Consider the following 21,699-nt stretch of genomic DNA (forward strand, 5'->3'; position numbering starts at 1 on the left):
AAAAAAAAAAAATTCTGTATGGGAGACTAACTTGAAATGTAAACTTCATTTAATTACAACAATAAAAAATAAAATACAAGAGTGCATTAGAGAATTAATATTTGCAGCCATATATCTTCTACTAATAAAATTAAACTAATGTATATTGTTGCTTTATTAGTGAGTGGGAGAAGGGAAAGTCACTGAGTAATGTATTTACTTAATAATGGAATGTTACATTTATCAATTTTAATAGATGTCTAATAACATTTTTAATTTAAATATATAAGCAATAGATCTGATAAATTAATTTACTAAGATTCGATTGTAATCAAAATGTAAAAATGAATATTCTAGAAATTATAGTTGTTTTTTTCCTCAGGAAAATTAAAAAAAAAAAAACTAATCTTTTATGTAGAATTATAGGTTCTGAAGAAAACTTTCCTAAAGCAATAATGTTAGATATTTAAATTTTCAAGCTTAAAAAAAAAAAACTTTAACTGGTCCTCACATTTCCTGAGCCCTACAATGACGCAATAAATTGTCCAAATAGCAAATTAAGCCATATTCTGTGCTCCATAAAGAGGGATGGGAGCAGGTAATTTTTAAAGGCAGTCAACTTTCTAGAAGATTGAATAATCTGTTCCCCACAAAGAGTAATAGCCTGGTGTATGAAGTGGAGCCTCCCCATGCCCCCTTGTCCTACACTGAGGCCAGAGTCACTCAACACGTGCTGTGTAGTTGGGACAGGTGAAGGGGGGACTGCCACTTCCCATAACTTTTCCAAAAAAAAAAGACACAGAACTTGTGTCACTAGTAGTCTAACATTCACACTTTCTTAATAGTTTTGCAGCCAGTATGCAGGCTGGCTGAGACTTTGTAGCACACTGTTGAGGGGGACACATTAGGATAAACATCGAGAGCAGGTGGCATCAAGGAATTGAAGTTGTCTAGGTGGGGACAGGAAGTCCACTGAGTGTCCTCCAGTCTCAGAAGAAGTTTCTGGTTGACACAGTCTAACTTGGTATGACGTGGTGGGTGTGATGCCCGCCCACCCCCCAGTAACACAACTTTTAAAAAGTAAATTCATCAGAAAAGGAAAGTATACATCTGAAAGGGATGCTAATCATTTTGAGAAGCAAGACTTCTCTGCGTTATTAATTTGAATGGATTCTGTTTAGTGCCGTTAGCTCATGGGCTTCTGGCAACGTACGGGACCTAGACTGCAGTGGTTGCTCAAGTAATTGAATACTGTAAAAAGGAAAAAAAAAAATAATGAAATGATGTTTTCTTCTAGATCATCAGCATTATTGTTGTTGTTAGGTGCCATCGGGTCAGTTCCGACTCCTAGTGACCCTACGTACAACAGAAGGAAACACTGCCTGGTCCCATCAGCATTGGAGTAAATAAACGAAACAAGGCAAAAACAAAATCCTACATATCCTCCAAAGATGGCTTTTTAATTATCTTTGTCTGGGATTAATTAAAGGAGCTATTCACATTAACAGTAATGAAAACATTACTTCTGCGAAAACAAGACATCTAATTTGCAGCCATTTTATATGCAAAAGTGAACATAATCATTGGTGAAAGGAACCATCTAGGGAAACCCTCATCATGTTTAAAACTTATAATAATAATAGTAATTTGATAGATTTATGTGAAATAATGGGGCAGCTGTGACGGAACTGCTAATATTTCAGGCAAAATGGCCATTAATGACTTTCAGTTTTCGTAACAGTAGCCCCAAGAACGATCTGGAAAGAGTAGCCAGTTCAGGGATAAAGCTATGTTCTCTAATCAACTCCATTACATGCATGCACAATAGCTTGTTGATTAGCTTGCCCAACTTCACTGCTACTCAGAACTGCATGTTCTCAACTCTACCTGATTCTTTTCACCCTAAAAATACCATCATTTAACATTCTCCCTGCTTGTGCTTCAAACTGCTAGCCTCATGAAGGCATGATTCCAACTGTAAAGCTTTAATAAGTCACAGAATTACTGCACACACAACCCTACTCCCATGCCAGCGTTCTGGCTCTCCTGATCTCCCCCCTCCCTGCCTTTCTCCATTTCTTTCAGATCCTAATACTGTCTTAGTTTACTGAGTTCAGTACATTTTTGTGCTTTGCATTCTTTGAGTTCCTTGGAATTTACAGTTTCCCCTAATCTAGGTGGCAGTAACCCTGTTAAATTGTTAGTAGGTGCTTTTCTTTTTAACTTGCTCTCCAAAATTTTTCTAATCAAGGAAAACCAGAGAAATATTATTCTCTTTTCAAATTCTTTCCTCAGACAATTATCATGATATATTACGTATATTTTTATAGATTTCTGTGATAGACCATTGTAGGGATAAAAACAAAGCTCTCAACTCAACACTGTATTCTATATCATTACATTTAATACTGGTGTCTCCTATTTAAGAGTCAAAAAATCCATTATTTACATAAATTAAAATGTATGGGCACTCTCTAGGCATGCAATCGACGATAGCATCCTTCCTTCTCCAAACACTTACATTCAATCATTCTTTGATCTAATAGCAATACCAAAGAATTATCAGGAGGATGGATTTATTTAACAAGAGTGGACAGAAGTTAATGCTTGGAAATGACCAAAGCTGGAAGACATTTCTCTCTGGTTATCAGGCAAACCATTTAATGACCTAGGAGGGACCTGCTTCACGGGCATGTGGCCTATGCAATCACACAGGGCGTTGCAGTCAGAAGAGGTAGGTTTAGTACTCTGTTGTCATTGTCTTGAAATTCTTTATCATTTTACCTTTGAACTTGTGTTTTGTAAGTGAAATACAATGGGAGCATATGTGTATGTGGAGGAGATATGTAGAATATACACGTTATTGTTGTTATTAGGTGACTTTAAATTGATTCTGATTCATAGTGAGCCAATGTGACAGAACAGAACTGCACCATAGGGTTTCCTAGGCTGTAATCTTTAAGACAGCAGATTGTCAGGTCTTTTCTCCAATGGAGCCACTGCATGGGTTCGAACCACCAACCTTTCAGTTAGCAGCCAAGTGCTTAATCATTGCACCACCAAGGCTCCTTGGCAATATACATACCCATTATAATCCCTCAGTGCCTCATTCACCTATAACACCCACGAGGCCCCATGACACAAAATTCTAGTGGACCTCAGATGCATGGGAGTCCAGGGAGATTCATGAGTTCAAGTGCTCATGTTTCAACTACAAGTGAGTCGGAGTGAAACTAGTATCTCCACGTGGCCACATTTTCCAACTGAAGCAGAAATTGTGTTCAAACACAGAAAGAAGGCAGTGGCATTCTAGGAATCACAAATGACCAAGGCACCAATCATGGTCTTTCTTACTCCTGTTACTTCCCTGCATCAGCCAACCACTTATGCTGAAAAGGATGACAAAGATGGAAAGACAGACACACCCATAGTTCCTTCTCCTTTCAGCCCCCTTCCTTCTTCACCAGTAGGTCAAAGACAGGAAGTGTTGATAGAATCAAGATGTATCAACATGTGAAATAAAACAAGGGGTAGTTTTTTGTAGTTTTCACCATTTTGTTAAGAAGGTGATGCAGGTGAGGAGGCCTGGTGGTGCAAACAGTTAAGTGCTCAGCTGCTAACTGAAAGGTTGGTAGTTCAAACCCACCCAGTGGCTCCATGAGAGAAAGACCTCGTGATCTGCTTCCACTTTAAAGATTACAGCCAAGAAAACTCTATAGGGAAGTTCTACTCTGTCACATGGGGTCAATCAACATGAGTTGGAATCGACGCAACAGCACTTAACAACAGCACATACGTGTGTATGACCTACAAAATACATATTTTATAATTTTGGTGATTCTGTATACCAGTTAACTGCTCTTATATTTTCATTTAAAACTGGCATTGCACAACATAAAAAGGAATGACATTCATGCTAATAAAAATTTTTAACTTCTGTTTAGTATATCATTAAATACATAATACCAAGCAAATAAACACCATGACAAATTCAGAGAGATTACAAAAAAACAAAAGCAAGAAGCTTTATATTTTAGTACATTTAATGACACTTTTTCCTGACTTTTGAATCACGGATCCCCTATTTTTATTTTGCATTGAACCCCGCTAATTATATAGCCAGCCCTGGTTTTTGTTCACCTATCTATAATATGAAGGGTTTATATTAGATCATATCTTGCTGTCTCCCTCATCCCCCAGCTCTAACATCCTATACAGGGCTTCCCCTAGAAAAACAGGCTCTTGATCCAGGCCAACACTGGCCCCCAAAAGAAAGCAGCCCTTCCGTTGACTTGGCCAACAGATGGCACCTTTGTGCCAAGATGCCCCCTTCTGGGTGGTAGCAGCCTGGCTCCTGGGGGCACAGTTAGGCTAGGGGAGCGGAGTTGCATTTTAAGGTCTCATTTGCCCACTTGGCTGGATCCCTTTATACAGAGCACAAACTACACATCCTTAAACAAAGTCTTGGTTCTCTCTACTCAAATTATTTCCCTTGTACTGTTGAAAATCTGACATTACCTTTTCATTTTCTAGCCCATATTTTATGAATCATGGATCAAAGAATCACAGCTATTAATACTGAGCTAGTTTCTGTGCGAAAGGAAGAAGAGAGCCGGTTTGGAACGATGCTTCTTGCGGTGCCATTTGGCTTCTGGCAATTCTAGAGACATAGTGGTTAGTGATAGGCTATGAACTTTTGGGAAAACAGAAGGAATTATAAAAACAACTCAGTTGATTTTATTCTTTCCTGTTGTTGTTCTTTTTGTGGTTTTGTTTAAAAATAAAAATTATTAATTAAAAAAAAATGACTTCTTTTTTGCATGTTTAAAACAGGAGGACTCTTTAAATGAAAGCATTTAAATATACATCATTACCTTTCAAACAGAAGATGAAACCTAAGACCAGTTCTCTTGATTTCATTAAAAATTCACTGCTTCCCTTTAGAGCAGGTCTGTTGACTAATTAGGTACCCTCAGCTCTAAATTGTTATCTTCTGCCCTGGTACCTTCCCGACCGCAGGCAGTTTAATTGAAGTGTATTGCTCTTCTTTGTTTCCCTCCCACGCTGTTGTGAAGTGTTGCTATGAGGCAGCGGAACAGCTGCTCTGCCTTTCCAGAGAGGTGGCTGCATTCCAAGAGTGGGCAATGTGGGTTATGTAAAGATCGTTTTCCAGGGTTTCCTAGGAAACTAGTGATACTGGTCCAGTTTAGACGTGACACATAAACATAAAGATTGAGTTTAACTTTGGAGGAGTTGGAGGTAATGAGGCAGGAAACTCAGGAGGTTACTTCCATACTAATCTGCTTCATTTGTATTTTGAAAGTATATAAACTCAGTTTAGGAGCATGCAATAGTCCAAACAATAAAAACAGCAACATTGGATCGAAGTTCGTGATCTCACCGTCATTCACAATGACCTAAACTGACTGAGTCCATTAAAAATGAGGAAGAAATAAACTCTAGAATGTTTCGCTGTCTGAGCTTATAAAATTGAAACTGATTAGAAGTTCCAGCTACTATCTGATCATTTCAACCAATCAAAAGCTAGATTGGGACAGTACAGACTTACCTTTCATGTAACCAACTCCTTGTCCCCGGGTGCTGCAAATGATTGATGAACTTGGCTGCTAACAGAAGAGTTGAAGGTTCAAGTTCGCCCAGGGTGATTTGGAAGAAAGGTCTGGTGATTTACTTCTGAAAAATCAACCATCGAAAACCCCATGGAGCCCAGTTCTACGCTGACACACGTGGGGTTGCCATGAGTTGAGGTTGACTCAGTGGCAACTGTTTGGTGCTTTATTATTTTTGTTTTAATAGAGAACTTGCTTTGTACTCAGTGCTGTGTTAGATCTTGAGAAAATAAAATAGATTAAGATCAGACTATTCCTTGTTAGAGTCCATACATTAGGAAAGGAAATAAGAGACAATGGACACCAAAATCCTGATGTGATGTAACAAACAACCCAGGAACATACGAGGTCAAACAACTGACTCTCTATTTGGGGCTTGCTGATTCTCCCTGGGTATTTCTGGGATGCCTACTATAGCATGATACTTGCTAAATGCTGGAGAAAAGTTATTTAGAGTTGCTTCTAAGAATAATTATGCACGTGATACCAAATGTAGCAATGTCAATCAACCAATTGCTCTGCAATGTTATGCCAAATAACTCATTGTCCCAAATGCATTTCACTGAAACGGCTGATTGCAGATGGAATCAATGGATGTTTTGCTAACATGTGAACATCTCTAATAAGGCAGTCCTGGCTCCCTAAGGACTCCAGTCTAAAGAAATAAACGGTACCTACTAATAATCATGCCAAAAAAAAAAAAAGAAAATTCAAAAGAATACAGAAATGTGCACAAAAAAGTGGTTCTTACAAAGGATTTATTAATTTATTGCCATGTTTTTTTTTTTCGATTCTTTTTACAGTGTCTCTTATTGCACTGATGAGAAGATTTAATTTGGCGTCTGCATCCCGTGACTGAAAATTTGCCTTTATAAATAACTCATGTGTTCTTTTTCAATATCTGAATCATTTAAAAAAAAAAAAAAAAGCCTTTAAAGCCTTTAAATTTCTTGTTATGGTGGATATTTTTTGTTATTTCTCACCCTAAAGACAAGGAAGTAGAAATAAGAAGGGTTAGGATGTGATGGTTTTGATTGATAGATTTATTAAAAGTATTGATTTTTTTCCCCCAATGATCCTATGTCTCAGTTTTGAGCAAAAACACCAAAAAAAAAAAAAAAAAAAGCAATTAACTATCATTCAAAAACTTCACATAATGGTGTGGGGTGAGTCACATTGCCTTTGTGATTTCTAAGAATTGGTCAGAATGATGCTTTCCTCCTCTTCCTTTTTCTCTTCCTGCTTTCAAAGCTCGCAATCCTTTCGGTACTGTGTCTTCACAAATAATTTAGCCAAAGAGTTGAGTAACTTTGTGACGATGCTGCGGCTCTCCTAGTCAGTATCTTCAAATCTTTCTTCCCTATTATATATTTCTTTTGGCAAACATTTATGGCCTCATTCCAAAGGTTATAGCCATTTCATTTGGGAGATGATGTTCTCATAAGTTATACCGTTTCAAAGCAGGCCAGGGAATGTGTGGCTTCTTGTTTATAAATAAACCCATTGCTGTTCAGTCAATTCTGACTCATAGCAACCCCATGGTCCCTGGGTGGCGCAAATGGTGTGTGCTTAACTACTAACTTAAAGGTTGGTGGTTGGAAGCCAACCAGCAGCGCTGTACAGATTACCACCAAGAAAACCCTATGGAACAATTCTACTTTGGAACACATGAGGTCACCACAAATTTGTAAATATTCAATTCTGCTTGTTTTGAAAACATGAATTTGTTTCAACACGAATGATATATTAAAGACCAGTTTGAGAATAACATGGATTCCACATTTGCTTCTTTGCACTTTCATACACGAAACACACTAGGAGAACATAGAAAATGGCGCTCAGCTGAACCAAGCCGCCTAAAGATACACAAAACACACAAACACTCACACCTCACAATGACCCTAAGCCACACCCATCCACATCTGGTGTTACACCTTTCTGCGTGATTTCAGACAACTCTCCTTCCACCACTTCACAACAACTCACAAGCTACAACCCTTCCGAAGTCCACTTCACAAGCAAACTCCAGCTACCATGTTGATTGAAATATTTAAATACTCTTTAACCATTTAACATGTGTAAACTTGTGCTACCATTTTTAATAGGCTCCTATCTCTCTCTCACTCTTTGTTTAACCTGTCATTGATGAAGTTTTTGAGTATTGTGCCCCTAACACAATCTGCTTATAAGCCCTGTGGTGTTTATTGCACGATTTTGCATAGTGCAGTGATTTTTAGGAATGCATATGTCACGCTATAGCAGAAATGACTGTACATACAAAGCGACTGGTTAGGAGTGAGGTAGAGTGTGTGTTGTAATTAATAGAAAATAATATAATTAAGACACCTATGATCTGTCATATAATTTTTATAATGCTGGTACTGATCATAGATAGTAAGAACACCTTACTAAGCCTTTCGCATGCATTACCATGGCAATCATCATGATAAATATTAAATAGGCATTGATCCGTGGGCAGAAGGCTTCTTGCCCACTCTTGATGTTACTGTACCTATGCAGGAACTGAATGAGGTGACCCGTCCATCTTCTCTCCATTCACGGTGCTGGCTGCCTGTGCTCCTTCCTGAACCCTGATGTCATCACCTCCAACTTCTTCCCATCCACCCTTCCCTCCCCAGCCCACTCCTATCTGGGTGTGCTCTACTGGACACAACAACTCTCATCAACTCTCCATCAACCCACATCTAGTCCATGCAAAGCACTCATATCTCTTGGGCCCTGGAAATAACACCAGAAAAGCAATGTAACTCCCATGGTACAGGGATCTCCTGCCTCTCCTACCACAGAGGCTTTTCAGTAGATCTCTCTTCCTCTAGGTTTCCCAGGCATGCAGCAGACGCCTATCCACTATGCCCCTCACCCACAGAAGTTGCATCTTAGGCTCTCCCGGTACCCTTTAGGAACCCCCCTGCACTAACATGGACAAGCCTCCATGACCAGGATGGAATGTGATAAAACTCATGCACCATTTCCCAAAGCACATGCTCATAAAATCCCTCTTCCCTACTCTCTTGGTACTTTTATATTCTCAAAGCAGAAAAAGGGACTTGATTATGGTGGAACAGGTTTGATACTTCCATTGAACATCTGTACACGGTAATTTGGCAGTTCCTGATACACCTATTTCTTGTTTTTTTTCAGGCGTGGGAAAGCATGAAGAACAAGAATGCTGATTCCCAGCCCCGCACAGAGATGCAAGCAGAGATAGTGACACATAAAGAAAAAGAAAAGAATTAGAGAAGCTGGATATCTATGGAGAGGTTTTTGATGTGGCTGAGAAATATGGTTTGGGGCCATGAGTTTAGTGTGTGGAAAGAACATTCTTATCTTGGTAGTTTCCATAGGCTTATGTTAGTTAGGCCAGGCAGGCTTTTACCCTGATGCCTTTGGCTCTCATCTGCTGTGGACTGGATGAAAGGCTTTAAGCCAGCTATGCCAGGTGTTCAGTGCAGTTTATCATGGTTTGGTCCAGAGAGAAGCAGCTGTTCCCATAGAAGCAGGGATGTGTGCATGGATGGCATCCAATAAATGGTACACAGGCTCTACCTGCCTCAGTCAAAGGGGCATCACCTTCAGCCAAGGTCACAGCCTTGATTAACAGAGTAAGAGGGCTTCCCAAATGTCCAGGCCACTCAGGCCTGAGGCTAGACATGCAATCCTTGTAGATAGCTATGGTAAAGTCATGGTGGCCTCAGCAGATGCTGGCCACACAGATGGTCTCCAAGTAAAGATGCAGGCAGTGTGTGAGCCTCAGCAGTCACCAGCTTGTATTTAGCAGGTGTAGATGGCCTTGGTGGCAAGCTCCTACAGCTTACCCTAAAAGCACAGCTTGCCCTTAGAATAATCATTTGGTTCACGAGCTGCTTTTAACTGTCAGATTGAGTCCTGTGTGCATTAGTAAGATTCTGTCTTTAACATATAGGTGCTAGGCCAAAGTAGGCAGCACTAGATCAACCAAGAAAGACATTGAAAAAGGACTAAGTTGGAATTCGCGTGGCTTGTCCACTGGCTCCGTAATCATTGCCCAAAGCATGGTCTTAAGTTGGCTCTGAACTGGGGAGAGAGGATTTCCCCTAAAAGAGAGAGAGGTTTCTTAAACATAAGCTGCTGAAACACAGGAAGTAGTGAAAACAGCCATTTTGATACAGAATTGAAACCACAATGCCACCCTCCGAAGAGTGTTGATGCTCTATCATTCAACAGAGCTGTGCTCAATTTGGTACTAGGGTGGCAGAAATATGAGGCTCAAGAGTCAAAATTAGTAGGTTTTCAATATATTGTTGCTGTTGTTGCTATGTACCATCGAATCGATTCCAACTCATAGTGACTCATGGAGTAGAACTGCCCCATAGGGTTTCCAAGGAGCAGCCGGTGGATTCGAAAAACTGACCTTCTGGTTAGCAGCCCAGCTCCTAACCATTGTGCCATCAGGGCTCCTCCAGGGTGACAGAAATAGGAGGCTCAAGAGGCCAGTCAAAATTAATAGGTTTTAAATACAGGGATATAAAACACACGCCTGCACACACAAAGAACTGTGCCATTGCAAAATATTAAATTTGGCAAGAAAGCAGTAATGTCTGAGAGAATTAAGACAGGGAGATTTTCCTCCCAGGTATATCAAATGCAAAGGACCTAAAGTAATCATCTTCAAAGAGCATGCTCCCAACTGAGTTTAAGATTGCAGATTCTGGACAATTGGTATGAACTGAATGCCATTCCAGTAAAGACAAAACCAAGATGGTCTTCATTTGCTCAGATGACGTTGGGTATCTTCTGCAGCCTTTAGCCATACCGGGTGATAGCGTCTGAGAATATAACTTGCTTCAGATAAATCTGCAGGAGCTGAAGACTGTCTTGTTTTCTAAATCTGTTGGTGCAGGTCAGTGTGTGTGATAATTATGTGAGTTTTATTTCTACTGGACTCTTTAAAAAGTCATGTGCATCAATGACTTGATGTTGAAGTAGTGTAATTTCCAAAGCTATGAAGAAATGACACTCATTCCTGAGAAAAACGTAGCCCAGACTGTAACTGCTGAAAGAAAACTAACTTTCGTCCCATCAAGTGTAAGCAGAATAAGTGGTCGGGTTGAATGCATTTTATATTTTATATATATATATTTCTGTCCTTGATTCACAAAGGGAAGAGAATTTCATTGAAGTTTAGTTCCTTTGGTCACTAATGGATTATACATAAGGTACGAACTTACCCTTACAAGAGGATATAATATTTGAATTAATTCCCTCCTGGAATCTCTTGGTGGGAGTAATTTTATTATTTAATCATAAATTTGCCATTTATTCTTTTTTTGCAGTGATCTGATATGTTACATTGGATGATGTAGCGGGACATAATTTAAGGTAAGAAATAGAACATGGTGTGGATTTTGCAGCCTTGGGTAATGTGTAGAGTCCTTTAATTTATTTAATATTTATTTTTATTTATTATTCTGTTATGACCCATTTAAGTGCCTTCTGAGAGCAAAATATAGAGTACCCACTTGTGGGCTCAAGAGGAGATCCAAGGGAGGTGTGGCTGGTTCTAAGGAAGTTCAAGAAACTGAACACAGACTGCCCGGAAAGATGGCTCATCTCTTCCCTGAGGGGGAAGCCACACCCTGGCTGACAATAAGCTTAATGCTGATGCACAGTGTGTTATGATCCCAGAAGCCTGGGATACTTAAGTTTTCTAGATCCTTAAGTTTTCTTCAACATGAACACTTCTGCCTTGTTTCTAACTCTTTACTTGCTACCAGAAGAAATGAAATTATTTATCAGATCACTAAACTAAAAACCAAAAAAAAAAAAAAAAGAACCAAACCCATTGCCATAGAGTCAATTCTGACACATAGTCACCCTATAGGACAGAGTAGAACTGCCCCATAGGGTTTCCAAGGAGCTTTTGGTGGATTTGAACTGCTGACCTTTTGGTTAGCAGCAGAACTCTTATCAGTAAACTAGAAGGGAATAAATTGGGCATAATGCCTAGAATTCTTTTCATTTCCTTCCTCCCCTCCCTTCCCTCCCCTCCCTTTCCCCTCCCTCTTTCTTTCCTTCCTCCTTTTTTTCCCCACCCTTCCCCAAGAAGTGTAGCTCCTCCATGCCCTAGGTCTAATCTTTGTGGTCCTCCCAGGAGAGGGAGCCTCCCTGGCCCAGTCTCACAAGTACAATGTGGTCATATGTTGCATTCTGAGATTTACTTGGTAATTTTGTTTGGCTCTGATGCTAAGTTACATCCTCTCAGTCAACCTTTATTTTTAATCCAGTTGATATTCTGGCCTCCTTATGCCACTAATTTGTAACCGTTTCTCAGCTTTCTCAGAACTTGGTTGAGGAAGAGGGGTGCTATTTACTGAGCCTGTCTAATACCTAGACAACTAATATACAGACAAAGAGCTCAATATACAGATAAAGGGACTGAGTCCTAGAGAGAATGAGCAGGCTAACCATGTTCACATTGCTAGCAAAGGGAAGAAACCAATATTTGATGTCAAGTGTGTCTGGTTCCATAGCCTGCACTGTTATCTACCTTATTGATTTTTTGTTTTGTTCTGTTTTTATCTTTTGTTGTCCCTACCTTGAACACATACATTACTTACAATGTTTACTGAAAGCAAGCTTTAATCTCAATTAATTATTTGGTAACAAGCAGGAGTAGAATGAGTAGAAATTTTCAGAGTCTTTTGCCCTTCTGAGGTAATGCTAACCCAAAAAGAAAAGAAGAGAGGGAAAAAGAGAGAGGCGAAGGATAAGAGAAAGAAGAGGGGCAGAAATAAAGAGGAAGAAAGAGAATCAAAACATTGGTTCAGGCAATATTGTATCAAAAGGCACTCTAGAGGACGGACATATTCCAAGTGTCTATCTCTGTCACTGCCTCTAGGGTGAGGAACTGATCAAGAAAAACCACTAGGATTTGTCCTCAAGTAATTCCCATAGTAAAATGGGAACACAAGGTGTATGATTAAGTATTTACATATGTTAGTAATTATTATTTGTATTTATTTACAGTTGTAGATAGAGAAATTAAACATGTCATCTCTGGCACTGATAGACTTTTAAAGAGCATTTCTTTATGGCACATATTCATTTTCATGCATTGAAAGAGCTGTGTAAAATGTCGAAATTCAGTGCAAGGCTGGCCTAAATCAAAGGCAAAAACATTTTCCAGCTTAGGGAGCTACTGGTGCCAGATACCTCATTAGAAGTCAATCAACTAGAAACCGCCAAGAATTGAGTAAGGATTTTTCTATACTCTCACCGCAGAAGAGTGATTTAAATAGTTAGGGAGGTGAGCCAAGAACCATCCTTCCAGAATAATTAGCACTGTTAAATATTCCTGCTGCCTTAAGACTGGCAATAAAAGGAGAAAGAAAGATTCAGGATTTCACATGCAGTGTCTCCGAAAGGCACTTTGTGGAAGGCATAGGCGATGGGATGAAATTTCCCAGTAGGATACAGAGTTCACTATATACATGCTTACTTGCTAAAGTTTTGGATCTGCTTAAATATGTGGAGGTTTGGGTTTTTTAAGGAACATTGGAAAGAATACCCTGACCTAAGCCATGGTATCTTCAATTGCCTTACATGCATGCAAAAGCTGGATGATGAATAAAGACGATAAAGAAGCGATGCCTTTAAATTATGGTGTTGGTGAAGAATACTGAATATACCCTGGACTACCAGAAGAACAAACAAATTTGTCTTGGAAGAAGTGCAGCCAGAGTGCTCCTTAGAAGAGAGGATGGCGAGACTTCATCTCACATACTTTGCACACGTTATCAGGAGTGACCAGTCCCTACAAAAGGACATCACGCTTGGTAAAGTAGAAGGTCAGCAAAAAAGAGGAAAACCCTTTTTCTTCCTCTTTTTGGGAAGACCCAATCCAAACAACATGGATTGATATAGTCGGCTCAAACAATAAGAGGTTCAAACACAGCAACGATTGTGAGGATGGCACAGTACCGGGCAGTGTTTCGTTTTGTTGTACATGGGGTCACTATGAGTCAGAATCAACTCGAAGGCACCTCACAACAACAACATAAAGAGTACAAGAAGGGTATTAATGATGCTCTATTTTAAAATTTCTCTACATGTCTTGAATTCCAACAGCTTATAAGTGATGGGACTATACAAAAGAGCATAATGACTATAAACACGTAAACACATAAACGATAACCATCCTGTTGCTTGTGTCTGCAGTGTATTAAAAATAGAAAACTAGAAACCATATGTGTGTGGGTATACATAGGAGCCCTGGTGGCACAACGTTTAAGCGCTCAACTGTTAACCAAAATATCAGTGATTCAAACCCACCAGCAGCTCTGCAGGAGAAAAGACCTGGAGATTTGCTCCCATAAAGATTACAGCTAGAAAACCCTATGGGGCAGTTCTGCTCTGTCCTATAGTGTTGCTATGAATTGGAATCAACTCAATGGCATATAACAATAACAAGAAAATTCATGTAACAGTTTTCAATACAGTCTAGCTTAAAAATGTGGAACATCTGAATGAATGAAGGAATTTATTCTTCTGAATATTTTCAAAGGGGTATACCAAAAGCCAAATCCACTGTTGTTGAGTCTATTCCAACTCATAGTGACCCACAGGACAGAGTAGAACTGCCCCATAGGGTTTCCAAGGCTATAAATCTTTATGCAAGCAGACTGCTACCTCTTTCTCCAGCAGAGTGCCTGGTGGGTTGAAACCACAGATCTTTCAGTTAGCAGCCAAGCACTTTAACCACTGTGCCACCCAGGCTCCTTAAAGAGGCACAACAAAGATTAATTTTAAGTCAGTGTTTTTCCTCTATGTTGAGGACATGTAATAGTCTACACCTGAGATCTCAAAGCTATTCAAAACTCTATTCTTCTGCAGGTCTGCCTGTTGTCCTGACACCTAGTGCTGATCAACCAGCTGACTGTGGCACAAATAAAAACTCTGTCACAGAGATAAAACAGGTCTTGAAACAGTGTCCCATTGAGGAGCACATTATCATTCATCTATTCATTACAAAACAAAGTGCTTTATGTTCCCTTCAAAACAAAAAAGACAAAGCACAATAAAGTATTGTTCTTGGTTTGTTATTTCTCTAATGAATCTAGAAATATTTATTAGGCTATTCCATCAAAAGCTGGGCAAACATCACAATTTATCATACCATTTTTCAGGCTCAGGAAAAGTAAAATACAAAATAGAATGATAATAGGAAATTTCATAACCACGCTGACTGTGAAGTCAAGGAAACAAAAAGTCTGACAATTTTTATGTCCACATTCCTACTGCAGATATGGTTAGGTTGTCAACAGCATCAATGAACGCATCTCAGATGCCACATCTATCTGATTATTCACTATTTTAAACTTTTGGTTCCCTATCTTTATGTCAAGCATCCTGCTTTATACTGGGTTTAATTTTATAAACAATAAACTAATATGACAATAAAGCTAAATTTCCTATTCTTTTTTTCTTCTGGTACCAATGGCTACAATAATAACAATGAGTTTCTTCAAAAGAGAGCATGAGAATCATGTCATGTGAGTCAAAAGAGTTGCAGGTGCTGATGGGAAGGTCATCTCAGTGATGAATCAGACTCCAACAGCATTGACTTTCACAAAAGCACACTCTGGAATATCGTGTGGAGGGGGACCGTCTTAGTCAACTAGTGCTGCTATAACAGAAATACCACAAGTGGATGGTTTTAACAAAGAGAAATTTATTCTCTCACAGTCTAGTAAGCTAGAAGTCCAAATTCAGGGTGTCAGCTCCAGGGGAAGGCTTACTCTCTCTGTCAGCTTTGGAGGAAGGTCCTTGTTATCAATTTTCCCCTGGTTGAGGAGCTTCTCAGGTGCAGGGACCCTGGGTCCAAAGGATGTGCTCTGCTCCCGGCACTGCTTTCTTGGTGATATGAAGTCCCTAACTCTCTGCTTGCTTCCCTTTCCTTTTATCTCTTGTAAGATAAAAGGTAGTGCAGGCCATACCCCAGGGAAACTCCCTTTACACTGGAACATGGATGTGACCTGAGCAAGGCTGTTGCATCCCACCCTAATCCTCTTTAACCACAGTCAGAGATTATGATTTATAACACATAGCAAAATCACAAAATGGAGGACAACCACACAATATTGGGAATCATGGCCTAACCAAGTTGACACATATTTTGGGGGGACACAGTTCAATCCATGAAAGGGACTAAAATAAAAAAATAATAATAATAATAAAAAGATCTTCTTCTAACCTTAAAGATCTTAAAGTATAACGGGAACAGATAAAACATTCCCAAGGAAGAAAAATGTTGTTAAACAAAACATCTAGGAGTCAGGAGACATTTAATCTAATCCTACCTTTTCTTCTCACTGGAGCCCTGGTGGGGTAGTGGTTAAGAGCTCAGCTGCTAATCAAAAGGTCAGCAGTTCAAATCCACCAGCTGCTCCTCGGAAACCCTATGGGACAGTTCTACCCTGTCCTATAGGGTCACTATGAGTTGGAACCAACTTGACGGCATCTAACAACAACAATCTTGTGTTCTCACCAGTAGTTGATGACCAAAGGTTAGGTCTTCTCCATAATGGACCTCGTTTTTTTTTTTTCTTTTGTAAAAGCAGCAGAGAATAATTCAAGTCTCTCCTTTGAAGAATTATAATTCTAGAATACTAAAGTGCACTTAAAAATATGAGATGTGCACACATTAAAGCATATGACTGAGTGAGAAAAGCATAGTATTTAGAGGAAGGTAAGTTGGAGTTCATGTCCAAGCCAACCATTTATTGGCTGAATGACCTTTCTCGACTTGTCTTCATCCGTAAAATGGAGACATTTACAGATGTGTTGTGAGACTTAAAAGGTACAGACTTTCCTAACGTAATGCCTAGTAGACATTAGCTGCTCAGTAAATACCAGGCTCCATCTTCTTGTCCCATTCTCTTTTAAGGGGGACAAAAACCTTATGAATAAATGATATGCTTAGTCATACATCCTTCTCATTGCTAAAGGCCTCAGAAATACCTTGCACATTTTTCCTGACCTTGAAAGGGATATGATAAAGAATTCTAAGACTCAGAAAGAACTCTGAGTGTGCTAGTGTTTTTTAAGAAATGAAAGAAGCATTGTGTCATTACCGTCAATAAGCAATTTTAAAAGCCTCTATCTGCAAACCATCTTCCAGTACTGCGTGCTGATGGGCATGGGAGAAGGTGACTCAGGCTCAACGCTATGTAGAGTTTGCAAATGCTTCTGCAAGTACATAAGAGGGATTTTTAATTAAGAAAAGAAGTAGCCACAAAAGAGGTGCTTAAAAATTATGGTATTCACCGAACTTCTTTCACATTCATGATTTTAATTTGCTTCATATATTCTTTTGCACAGATATTACAAAATTAATTTCACCAGATTCCTTTCATATAGCATGTCAAACTATTCAAAACTTAAAATCATTGTACTTCAGGTGAATGAAGTTTTGGTATAGCAAGTTTAGTACCAGGCTTTATCATGTGTGTAAAAATGCAGTCACCACCTCAGATTTAAAGTTCAACTTCCTGTCATGATTTTGTCTTTCCCCCCTTGCAGTGAGAGGCTGTTCTTGGCCACAGTTTAGCTTATACTGAAAGAGCCAGAAGTAACTCATGAGTTACTGCAAAAATCAAAGCTAGCTTAAGGGAACAAATATGTCTGCTTTGAAGTTAAATATTAGATGTGAACAGTTGATAATGTCTTTTCATTTTATAGTGATCTTTTTATGCTCTGACAGGATTTCATAGAAATTGTACTTTCATATAAAGTGTGAAGGAAAGCATACATTTGGTAAACTTCTAGATCACTACAAATTAATAAGCTCTGACTTTGACAAGGATTTACAAAAGTACTCATTTATAAATTACAAGAATTTGACCAAGTGTGTTACGTGGTTTCTTTAGCTGTTAATAAATGTTTGGGGTGAAAGAGATTCCATGGCCCAATAAATTTGGGAAATACTTGATTAAAAAAGGTAAGTATATTCTGTGAGACATATAAGAATATTTAATACACTAACATACATTGTTATTCTCTAGAGAGTAGGTCAAGTATGTGGTGTTGCCCAAATGTCTTTGATCATGGAAGTCATTTTTAGCTGAGCACCCCACAAAGCTAGTGGTCTTCAGAACACCCTTTGGAACAGGCTGCTCTAGGCATCTAATTTAAAAATCTTCTAACACCTCATAAATGTACATCCACATTAGGCTTATTCTGAAAAGTTAGAGCACCGACTGGTGATCATCAGCGAAATGACAGATTTAAATTAATCTCAAAACAGTAGCAGGTCAAATCATAAAAATCACTTGCACTGAGAATTTTCTCAAAAAAAAAAATGTTATGCAGCATTAGACCAGAACCATTTAAGAGACATAAAAATTAATCGATATAATTTATCACATTTAAGAATAAAGAAAAAATATGTAAACACAGGATTTGATGCAGAGAAAGCATCTGATGAAATTAAACATTCATTCATTAAAAACTTTCAGTGAACTAGAAATAGAAGGGAAGTTCTCCGAACTATATGTGATAAGATAGATTAACTCTGAGTGGGACCCAGATCTTGGCACCTATTATCTGCTGTAGGTCAAAATGACTATCGGATATGTAATTTTACCAAATAATAGAATAAATTTGAACATTAAATATAACACATTTCTTTTCAATAAACTAACATATTTTATTATGAACCATCTGCTCTATAGTGAAAAAATACAAATAGAAATATCACCAATAAACCCACCATTGATTTGCTAATATCCTGATTATGTATACATGTATCTGATATAGGCATACAGAAATATATGGAGGTAGATTTATACATACCCAATATATAAATATATATGCGTAAAACTGTATTCACACACTTATGTATACATACAAATCTATACATATTCATATATCACAAAAATGAAACCATAATACTTTATATTTAATTTAAAATATATTTTTGTAATTCTATGTAAATGCTTATTGAGACTATGTGTATTTATTGGTTGCATAGCAGCCCATCTTATAGATGTGATATAACATGTTTAAGTAGTGAACATTGTTTGACATTTCCTTTGTTTCCAGTTTCCACTATTATAAATAACGACAGAATTAATGCTGGATTAAAGAACACGTCCTTGACATTCTTCAATACTGCCTCAGGAAATTGGAATACATTGTAGTTGCGTTGGAGATTTTTATTTTTCCCAAGAATTTGGTTATGCGATATGTGACTTTAATATCTAATTATGGTAACATGAAAAATTAGGGTATGTTGGTATCTTCATGTTGTGTTTACTTACTAATTGCTGGAAAGATAAATCTTTCTCATCTGGCAAGCAGCAAGGAAGAAACTTGAACTCATTCTTCTAGTCAAGAGGAGAGTAATTGTTTTCAGAAGGGCATAATACAGAACAAAATCAAACATGTACATATCAGCTTCATTTTTTTTCTTTCAAGACGAAAATGACTTGATTTAATTACATATTGTTGCAGGCAAGGCCTAATAATAGAAGTTAAAATCAATGGGAGAAAGTTTGACAACACACAGGATATATGCACAGTCTCAAATTATCTCCCCCAAGATGTTACGTACAACAAAGAAAAGTAAAATACTATGGGGAAAGCTGGTAAACACCATCTTAACCATGCAATCCTCTGTTATGACACATTGACATCAGGTGCCCTCAATATTATGCACAGAGAAAGATACATGTCCATACTGCACCTTTCTTTCAAAAAAATCTATACCCTCAATCTTAATATGAGAAAGTATCAAGCAAACCCAAATGGAATGAATTTGTAGAAAATGACTGGTACCCATCAAACGTATCAAAGTCATAAAAACAAGAAAGGCTGAGAAGCTGCCATAGATTGGAGTAGACCAAGGAGATACAGTAACTAAATGTGATGTGAAATCCTGGGTTGGATCCTGGAACAGAAATAAGAAATTTGTGGAAAATAGGATGAAACTCAAATAAGGTCTGTGGATTAATTCACAGCACTGTGTCAATGTTAACTTCCTGGTTTTGATACTTATATTAATGAGAATTGTTAACAGTAGAGGAAGCTGGGCAAAGGTTATAGGAGAACTCTGCAATCTTTGTGTAACTTTTCTCTAAGTCAATAATTATTCCAAGAAAAAAAAGTTTAAAAAAAAATGAGGGTCTTTTTTTTAGCATTTCAAGATGATTCTCTGATTTTCTCTTGCATATAGTATATACAATATATATATTATATAATACTATATTTCCTTTTTCAATTGGGAAATATAGTATTAGAAGGTATGCACAGTTCAAGGCAGCAATGAGTCCAGTTCTCTGGCTTTATTTTATATTACCGTACACATGAAACATATTTAATTTATAAGCTTATAAATGAATACAAAAGTGAAATTATCCGAAAAGTTTTCTATTCTACATAATAAACTCTCAATAATGTTTATATGTTAAAATGCATTTGCCTTGACTGTTTTTCTTTTTTGTGGCTATTATTTTGTTTTGCTTTCTGTTAATTTGGTAGCTGTGATGGTTAAGATTGTGTGTCAACTTGGCTGGGCCACGATTATCGGTGTTTTAATGTAATCACTCCCATGATTGAATACACTGAGAGTAGCCAATCAGATGAAAGGGAGTCTCCGTGGTGGTGTGGCCTGCATCTGTATATAAGCAGACATTCTGGCTTTTTGCTCTCTCTGGATCCTGCGGCTGCTTCCTGTCATCTCATCTCCCGTTCTTGGGACTTGAGCTGTCAGCTTATCTGCCGAACCTGGGATTCGTCGATCTGCACAGCCTGTGAGCGGGAGCCCTGCTCTCTGACCTTCCGATCTTGGGCTTGCCAGCTTCTGCAGCTGTGTGACTTGGGAGAGGCCTCTACCCTGATCCATGGACTTGGGACGTTCTAGCCTCTACAATTGCGTGAGCTGTTTCCTTGATATAATCTCTCTCTCTATATATATTTATACATTTTACTGGTTTTGCTTCTCTAGAGAACCCAGGCTAAGACATTTGGCACCGGGAGTGTTTCTAGAGAAACAAAATTGTAAGGATGAGTTTTCTAAATTGGTTCTCAAGTCTGGTTAGTCATAAAGACGTTGATGACTCTGCTTCCAGCAGTAAAGAGGTCACTGCTAGTCCATGGAGCGAGGTGGCGATACAAATACACCAAATATCACCACTGGTAGATCAGGTATTGGTGAAAGGCGAGGCTCAGGGTGAACACGTGTGATATCTTTCTACAGCTTTGTCAGAATGAGAAGTATAAGGAAGCCGGTTGGTTTGTCCTACTTTTGCTAGACAAACTGATGAAGGAAAGAGATGCGCTCAGGGCTTCAGAGCCAAGCCTCAAGTGCCGCATACATGACCACAAGGTTTCCATTTGTGCTTTGAAAGAAAGCCTTATTTCTTGTAGTAACAGAGCCGAAATTGCTGAAAACCAAACCCAGAGTCTTACTGTAAAAGTGGCTGAATTACAATGCCAGCTCAACTGCAAACCTTGAGAGGTGTCTGAGGTTAAATTAAGGGCATTGATTGGGAAGAGATGGGATCCTGAGACTTGGGATGGGGACATTTGGGCAGATAATCAGGAAGCTGGGGACACTGAGCCTGTAAATTCCGTTGAATCACTCCTGCCAGCAGAATCAGTCCCATCTGAAGAGATTACTTCATGTTTGTCTCCTAAACCACCCTGCCCAGAAAAACCATTAGCCCTAGCCCAGCTGCCTCTAAAGAGCACTTGCCTGAGTCATTGCCTGGAGCATCGCCTGAGGCAGATGCTTTACAAGATAATGCTGAATGTTCTCAAAAACAATTCCACACTACCGATTCTGGCTTCTAGACCTATAACTAGGCTTAAGTCCCAGCGAGCCCCAAAAGGTGAAGTACAAAGTGTGACCCAGGAGGAGGTATGCTACACTCCAAAAGAACTACTTGATTTTTCTAATATATACAAACAGAAACCTGGGGAATATGTGTGGGAATGGCTAGTAAGGATGCAGGGGTGGTGATTCCCACCACATCCCCATTCAACTCGCCTATCTGGCCTGTGCAAAAAACAGATGGATCTTGAAGAATGA

This window comes from Trichechus manatus, unplaced genomic scaffold (assembly GCF_000243295.1).
Source record: "Trichechus manatus latirostris isolate Lorelei unplaced genomic scaffold, TriManLat1.0 scaffold00028, whole genome shotgun sequence".
NCBI classification, from domain to species: domain Eukaryota; kingdom Metazoa; phylum Chordata; class Mammalia; order Sirenia; family Trichechidae; genus Trichechus; species Trichechus manatus.